The sequence below is a fragment of the Malania oleifera genome, chromosome 8 (genome assembly GCF_029873635.1).
Source record: "Malania oleifera isolate guangnan ecotype guangnan chromosome 8, ASM2987363v1, whole genome shotgun sequence".
In the NCBI taxonomy this organism is placed as follows: Eukaryota; Viridiplantae; Streptophyta; class Magnoliopsida; order Santalales; family Ximeniaceae; genus Malania; species Malania oleifera.
This window is the reverse complement of record NC_080424.1, coordinates 57,144,582-57,152,773: the sequence shown is the minus strand read 5'-3', so window position 1 is coordinate 57,152,773 and position 8,192 is coordinate 57,144,582.

Here is an 8,192-nt window from a genome sequence, read left to right as displayed (position 1 = left end):
CCAATGATCCACTCCAACATATATGCAGAGAACTTCCCTAGGAGTGTCGTGGTGGCTTCAAATAGTCAATTCGGCAGTAGACGGACCCAAAAATTAAGAGAGAAGTGTAGGGAACCGAAGAGGAGAGAGAAGAGAGAATCTGCGCTGAATTTTCAGCCAAAAATGAGGTTTTTACCCATTTATACAGTGGCCCTTGTCGACAAGCCACGTCACCTTGCCGACGAAGTCATGAAGACTACTCGTCGACGAACTCTATTCTTATCGACGAAATTCAGAATCTTCCAAAACCCTCTCTCGGTATTTTCTCGTCGACAAAGAGCACCCTCGTCGACGAGCCCAATATGTCGCGTCGTCGAAGAATGCTTCACGTTCATCGAAGAAGACCTGCTATGCCCCCTTTTTATTTCCTTTTCTCCCTCTTTAAATACTATAATTTCTCTGGGTCGCTACATTCTCCCCTCCTTATAAAAATTTCGTCCTCGAAATTTTCTATTCACGTAGTTCATCATCTCTTAAAACAAAATGATCTACTTATTGCATTACTTACATTCACTTATGGCGGGGGAATACCGTGGTTACATTCCGAGTCCTGGGAGATTACATAAGAAAAATAAAATTCTCCCAAAACTAAAATACTACTTACTAATTAAACTATTACATGTACCTGCAAAAGAAATATTACCTAATTATTTACATTTTACTTGTCAAATCTCTTAGAATAGCTGCGGATATTTCTGCTTCATTTGCTTTTCGGATTCCCAAGAAGCCTCTTTCACTACATGATTCCTCCACAAAACTTTTACCAAAAGAATCTTTTTTTTTTACATAACTCCTGCACTTTCCTATTCAAAATCTGTACTGCTACCTCCTCATACACCAGTGAATCTCTGAGCTCTAATTCACCATAACTAATAATATGAGAAGAATCTGGGACGTACTTCCTCAAGATGGAAATGTGGAATATGTCGTGCATCGTGGATAATATAGGTGGCAAAGCTAGCGTGTAGGCCACCGACCTCACTTTATCTAAAATCTAAAATGGACCGATAAACCTAGGGCTAAGTTTACCCTTCTTTCCAAATCGCATAACCCCTTTCAACGGAGCTATCTTCAAAAATACATGATTACTCACATCAAATTCCAGATTCATGTGGCGATTATCAGCATAACTCTTTTGTCGGCTCTTAGTTGCACCGATTCTATCTCTGATAAATCAAACTTTATCACACACTTGCTGTACTAGCTTTGGCCCCACAACACGCCGCTCACCCATCTCATCCCAGAATAAAGGAGAATAACATCTCCTACCATACAATGCTTTAAATGGTGCCATGCCAATGCTGGTCTGATAACTGTTATTATACGCAAATTCCACCAGCGACATGAACTGAGTCCAACTAACCCCAAAATCTAATAGACACGCTCGAAGCATATCCTCTAATATTTGTATTGTCCTCTCAGTATGCCCGTATGACTGAGGATGGAATGTTGTGTTAAATGATAACTGAGACCCCAAGGCCTCCTGCAAACTCTTCCAAAATCGTGACGTAAAGCGTGGGTCTCGATCTGACACAATAGATACCGGCACCCCATGAGAACGAACTATTTCTTGAATGTAAATCTTTACCAACCTGTTTAGGGAGTAGCTGATCTTGATAGGTAAGAAATGGGTGGTCTTAGTCAAACGGTCAACAATCACCCAAATGGCATTCTAACCCTGTAACGCTATTGGCAGTCCTGACACAAAATCCATAGATATATGATCCCACTTCTACTCTGGAATAAATAATGGTTGCAACTTCCCTGCTGGCCTTTGGTGCTCAGCTTTTACCTGCTGGTATGTTAAACACTAGGCTACATACTCAACAATCTCTTTCTTCAAACCACTCCACCAATAAAACTAGCGCAGATCTCTATACATCTTTGTACTGCCAGGATGAACTATGTACAAAGATCAATGAGCCTCCTTTAAAATAGTCTTCCTAATCTAAGTATTAGCAGGAACGCATAATCTGGAACGGAATCGCAAAGCTCTGTCATCTCCAATACTGAATTCCTCCCCCTGACCACTCTGCACTCAGTCCATCACCTCTGCTAATTCTGGGTCTTCTTTCTGAGCAACTTTAATTCTTTCTTGCAGAGTAGGTTGCACTACTAAACTGGCAATACATACCTGTGAATCACTCTCAACTAATTTGATGCCAAGTCTCTCCAGATCCATCATGATCGGATATTGGATCTCCATAGCCACCAACACTGATTCCCTAGACTTCCTGCTCAACACATCAGCTACCACGTTAGCTTTCCCTGGGTGATAACTGATGGTACAATTGAAATCCTTAATTAACTCCAACCACCTTCTTTGCCACATGTTTGGTTCCTTCTAAGTGAAAAAGTACTTCAAAGTCTTGTGATCGGAGAAAATCTCACACCTTTTGCCATACAGGTAATGCCTCCAAATCTTCAATGCGTGTACCACTACAGCCAATTCAAGATCATGGGTAGGATAGTTCTTCTCATATTCTTTCAACTGTCTGGAAGCATACGCCACCACCCTGCCATGCTGCATCAATACACAGCCAAGTCCTTTCAAGGATGCATCACTGTAAATGACATAACCCTCATCCCCTGACGAGATGACCAATACTGGTGCTGTAACTAACCTCTGCTTCAATTCCTGGAAACTCTGCTCGCAGCTGTCGTCCCACTCAAATATGACATTCTTCCTAATTAGGCATGTCATAGGTCCTGATAATGCTGAGAATCCTTCAACGAAATGACAGTAATACCCTGCTAGCCCCAAGAAACTCCTGATCTCCTAGACGTTCCTTGGTCTAGCCCAATTCACTACCGCCTCAATCTTACTGGGATCCACAGAAATACCATCTCTAGATATAACATGCCCCAAAAACACGACCTTCTCAAGCCAGAAGTCACATTTACTGAACTTAGCATACAACTTCTTTTCCCATAGCGTCTACAGAACCTGCCTCAAGTGTGTCTTATGCTCCTCATAGCTCCTCGAATAAACTAGTAAATCATCAATAAAAAAAACAACAAACTGATCTAGATATGGATGAAAGATCCTATTCATCAGATCCATAAATATTGTGGGAGCATTCATCAAGCCAAACGACATAACAAGAAACTTGTAATGCCTATACCTGATCTTGAAGGCAGTCTTCGAGACGTTTTCTGCTTTCACTTTCATTTGATGATAGCCGGATCTGAGGTCAATCTTCGAATAAACTCGTGTATCCTGGAGCTGGTCAAACAAATCATTTATATGGGGTAGAGGATATTTGTTCTTGATTGTCACTTTGTTAATCTCCCTATAATTTATACACATCCTCATAGACCCATCTTTATTCTTTACAAATAGAACTAAAGCTCCCCACGAAAAAACACTAGGTCGTATAAATCCCTTATTAAGAAAATCCTGCAACTGATTCTTCAATTCCGCCAATTCTAATGGCGCCATTCGATAAGGTACTTTGCAAATCGGCACTGTACCTAGAAGTAGATCAATAGGAAAATCTACCTCGCGATTAGGTGGCAAGCTTGGTAACTCCTCCGAAAAAACATATGTAAACTCTTTAAATACAAGCGTGCTAGCTAGTTTCATTTCATTCTTTGACATCTCCTTTACAACTTCCATAAATCCCTGACAACCACTCAGTAGTAGTCTTCTAGCCTGGATAGCTGAAACTAGCTAAGGCGAGGATTGCACTCACGACCCTATGAACTTGAATTCTGCTCGTCTCAAAGGTTTGAATATTACTTCTTGTGAATGGCACTCTATGCTGGTAAAATTAGATGCTAGCCAATGCATGCCGAAGATCACATCGAACCCGTGCATATCCAGCAGTATTAAATCGGCATATAAGATTCCCATTGAATATCAATTGGGCAATCCCGGAGTATGCTACTATACCTCACTGCTGATCTAGTCGATGTAGATACCAACAATTCTATATCTAACAACTGTGTTTTTGCCCCACACATTCTAGTGCACCCCAAGGACACAAACGAGTGTGTCGCTTCTGAATCAAACAATGCAATAACTTTAAAAGAAAGCATACTAACCATACCTATCACCACGTCACCTGCCATCTCAGCCTCACCCGACATCAGAGTAAACACCTTGGCTGGAGCCATATTCCTCTACTAGCCCCCACGTGGAGCTTGATATCCTCCCCGATACGGTCTAGGAGCAGGAGTTGCATCTGGTGGTGTAAAGTAGTCTTGCACGATATGCCCCGGTCTACCGCAGTGATAGCAGAACACTCCACCTGTTTGACACTCACCCCAGTGTCTCCTTCCACAAGTCTGACAGTGCACTGCCTGAACCTCACTACCTCCAGTCTCCTACCTCGGTCCTCTGCCATGGTTTCCTCTCCTCCACTGATTCTGTCTAGGACCTTGCTGGTAGCTCGAAGTTGTAGATCTCTTCCTCTGTCCATGCTCCTCTACATCCAGACATTCACTAACCTCCGCTAAGGCCGCTCTATTAACTAGCTTAGAAAAATCCTGGATTTATAGAACTACCACCTGATTCAATATACTCCGCCTCAAACCTCTTTCAAACTGCCTTGCTTTTTTTACCTCATCAGGGACAATATACAGAGAGAAGCGGGAGAGCTCTATAAAATGCGCTGCATACTGTTGGATTGATAACTGTCCCTACTTCAGACTCAGGAACTCCTCCATTTTAGCCTCCTTGACAGTAGCTGGAAAATATCTATCGAAGAACAATTCCTTAAACTGACCCCAAGTCATGGCTATAGAAATAGTCTTTTGTTGCTCCAGAAGCCTCACAGCAGTCTACCACCTCTCGACCTCTCCTGTCAGTCTATAGGTGGTGAAGAGGACCCTCTGTTCTTCCGTACACTGCAGGACAGCCAGGACCTTCTCGATCTCCTGTATCTAGTTCTCAGTAGCTACAGGATCAACTCCTCCAAAAAAGGTTGGAGGATTCATCTTCGTAAACTTCTCTATAAAACACCCATGGCCTACCAATGGACCACCCTGCTCTCTAGTGCTCCTAGCGATCTCAGCCATAACTTGCTGAGCCACGCTACATAATACTGCGTCAGAGTCTGTCCCGCCTGCACCTGAGGGCCCTGCCCCATCACTACCACTCGCATAAGCACTACCTCCTCTTGGATCTATCTTGAAAAACAACAAATGCCACTCAATACTCATATCCTTATAATTTACCCGCTAAACTTAGCTTCCTATCTCAACACTCTCAACTTATTTCTAACCCCAGTCCTATCTAGAAACACAACTCGACAATAGTTTACTATGGTTTTCCTAAAATTGTCACCCCAAGAAAAACACAGAAACCACCACGAAAGTCCTGCCTCTAGACAGTAGAACAAAACCTTAAATCATTTTCCTATGCTCTGGTATTGTTTCCGCTGCATTCTAAAGTCTACAGAACCTAGCAACCTAGGCTCTGATACCAAACTCTAACGACTTGCTTAATTTCCACACATATATTTTTTTATAATACAATAAAACCAGTATAACACATCCAACAGATCATGATCAACCTGAACCCGTGGGTATTAGGGATATAACAGACACTCAAAACGGAAGCCTAAGCAGTAGGAAACATAAAATCATAATATCATAAACACAAAACCATCCATCTCAACACCAGAGTTACTACATCCATTGTATTTAGGTATACACATCACAGAAAGAAAGTCCTAGGGATATTTCCCACAAGATCCATCTGTCCCCACCAAAACTTACCCTTCAAAGAGGGCAGATCCACAGTACTATCTTAGCGGAGCTTTATTCGCTCTCCTATTAGGGGCTCCTGAAATGTTCATATAATTCGGGGTGAGACACCTCTCAGTGAAGGAGATAAACTAATACTAGTGTGTGGAAACATGAGCATTTCTGTGATATTCATATAATCATGTACATAAATAACCAGTAAAACTGTATGTATCATTTTTGGGAAAAACATGTATAATCATAGCATAGTAGAACATACAGGGTTTTCATAGCATAATTCATCTCATATAATAATAATATGAAAACAACCCTGGTAAGTTAGCTGGCTGTTGTCATGTATTACCCCCACATGACTGGGTTGTCTGGCCCGAAGGCAGGACCTGACAATGGTTGGCTGACCACTATCAAGTCAAAAGTACAGTTTGTAAGTCTGATAGGTCTGCTAGACCTGGTCCGTACACTAGGGGCGCTCACACTTCTTAAAATCACATCGACTATCCGTCCTCAAGCTACTCCGTATAGAAGCGTTAACACAATATTGTGATGATCACAAACACATAGCAGTGGTACTGTGCAAGTGCTAGCCTAAACCAAGCCAACCAGGTTCTAATAACATATAACATATAACATATAATGAAACTGTGATACATGGATATTTTATACTATTAATTACCAAATCAATATCATCACATCTTTTTGCATATACATATACATCATGAAAATCATCGGTCCGTACGCCGGTAATTTCATATTTTACCATAGGTTGGCCCATACGCCGGTAAATCATATCCATAGCTTGGCCCGTAAGCTGGAAAACATATCCATAGGTCAACCTATACACCAAAAAATATATCCATAGCTTGGCTCGTAGGTCGGAAAAACATATCCATAGCTCGGCCCGTACGCCGGCAAATCAAATCCATAGCTCGACCCGTACACTGGAAAAACATATATATAAAATTCTTGACCCGTACGCCGATTTTCATTATAAAAATCCATATCTTTATCATATTCCTAGAAAACAGTAATTCATCATAAAATCTACTCATGCTACACAAAATGGGTATTATATATATATCCAGAACATATTATCAATTTTCACTAGGATTTCCCAACATAATACTCATATATATATATATATAAATATAAATATTTTCATGAAATCAAATGCTATACAATTTTACTTATAATTTTCATAAAACAACTAGCTTAGTTTATCCCCTTACTTGATTCCTAAAGAGCCCCTAAGAAAACAATCCTGCACCAGCAGGATTCCCCTTTCAACACCATGAAAATGATATTTTCCAGAACTAAACTTCAGTATTTCTACGCGTACTACGCTTTCTACAACTGTTAGGAAGTCAAATATTGAGTAGAAAGCCTTACCTTGAATCTGTGATGAATTCCGAACTCGACCCACCGATAATCCACTCCAGCAGATATGCAGAGAACTTCCCCAAGAGTGTCATGGTGGCTTTGGATCATTAATCCGGTGGCAGATGGACCCAGAAATTAAGAGAGAAGTGTAGGGAACTGAAGAGGAGAGAGAAGAGAGAATCTGTGCTGAATTTTTGGCCAAAAATGAGGTTTTTACCCATTTATACACTGACCCTCGTCGACGAGCCACATCACCTTATTGACAAGGCCATGAAGACAACTTGTCAATGAACTCTCTCCTCGTCGACGAAATTGAGAATCACCCAAAACCCCCTCTTGGTATTTTATCGTCGATGAAGCACACCCTCGTCGACAAGCCCAATCTGTCGCGTTGTCGATGAATGCTTCACGTTCGTCGACGAAGACCTACTGTGCCCTCTTTTTATTTCCTTTTCTCCGTCTTTAAATACTATAATTTCTCTGGGTCACTACACTAACAATTTTAGCAAAGAGCAATATAGAGTATAAAAGTTTCTTGGATATGGCTCTTTGATGATTAGATCGTATCCTTTAAATATGATCATAATTGGATCAAGGTTACAAGTAGTTTAATAGGTGAAGCCTTACCGAATATGATCATGGTTTGGTAAGGATTTCCTATGAAGGGGATAGGTGAATCAAAATTTAAGAGTTTTGCATTTTGAGCACAGAGAGATTATTTTGATTAATTAATTATACTTGACTCCCTAAATGGATGTTTCTAATTTTGATTATGGAAGGATGAATTTAAATAAGCACTAATTAGAATAGAGATTTATGATGGTTAGTGCTTAAACCTAAAGTGATGACTAATTTTTGATCAAGGCTTGCTAATCTTATGATTCTTAGTATGGCAATAGTGTATAGTGAATACATGTACTATGATTTGGAATTTTGAGCATAAACCACTTCCTAGCCTTTTAGTCATGACTATCCCCTAAACCTAAACCTAGGATCTAAGGAAGAATTAAATAATATGGTAATATTAATTTAAATCCATTTTTCCTTAGGTCCTAATGAGTATG